Consider the following 1,157-nt stretch of genomic DNA (forward strand, 5'->3'; position numbering starts at 1 on the left):
ATATATATTAATTTAATATTCACTTTATAAAATTTTTTATAAATAATAACTTAAGTTTATAGCTGCTTATATGTATTTTTTCTGAATAAACTAAAAACAAAGCAAAAAAACTAGTTGTTTTAAATGCTACAAGATAATTAAAGCATCACAACATTATAATAACTAAGAAATATAGATATTCATTGTGACTGAATTTTTATGATGTTGTTTTTTCTTTACACGTTTTGAAGTCAGCGTTAGATAACAGGTGGCCCAAATGTAAAAGCAGAGGAAGTTAGAGCTAAAAGATGAGATAAAGTCAGCTGATGGACCATATATCGTGCATCTGTAACACTCAGTGTTTCTGTGGTTCTCCTCTGTTTTTGTGGCCTACTTTGACTCATCCTCATGTGGTCATGTGCTAGCCTCATGCCTGCCTGCGTTCATGACCCAATAACCCATCCTTAAAAACAGGAAGTGTCCCTCTTGATGGAGCTGCACTCGCCTTCAAGCGTTTCTTCAGCGTTCAACTGCCTTCTTGATGATCGTGGCTAATCAGACAACAATGAAACCTTATAAGGAGAAGCCACTGAATATAATAATTTTCATATGTAATGAATGACTTACGCTTCAGCTAGAGCAGACGTAACACAATAAATGCGGTCATTACTTTTAGAGGTGGATGCTGCTGTTTGGGAACGCAGTCATGTAAGACCGTAATTATACAGAAGTACTTTGATGACAGATTTTGCTCAGGCTTTTCAGAACGACCAAAACAACATTTCAGATGCTGTGAACGAGATCGGTCCGCTGGTTAGTCAAGTTATCCCGTCTCATAGCGCAAACTTTTTGGGTGGAATTTATTCGGTAAATGTGACCCTGGAGCACAAAACAGTCATGTAAGACAGTAATTATACAGAAGTACTTTGATGACAGATTTTGCTCAGGCTTTTCAGAACTACCAAAACAACATTTCAGATGCTGTGAACGAGATCGGTACGCTGGTTAGTCAAGTTATCCCGTCTCATAGCGCAAACTTTTTGGGTGGAATTTATTCGGTAAATGTGACCCTGGAGCACAAAACCAGTCATAAGGGTCAATTTTTCGAAATTGAGATGTATACATCATCTGAAAGCTGAATAAATAAGCTTTCCATTGATGTATGGTTTGTTAGGATA

Source organism: Sinocyclocheilus anshuiensis, unplaced genomic scaffold (assembly GCF_001515605.1).
Source record: "Sinocyclocheilus anshuiensis isolate Anshui unplaced genomic scaffold, SAMN03320099.WGS_v1.1 scaffold1754, whole genome shotgun sequence".
Classification (NCBI taxonomy): Eukaryota; Metazoa; Chordata; class Actinopteri; order Cypriniformes; family Cyprinidae; genus Sinocyclocheilus; species Sinocyclocheilus anshuiensis.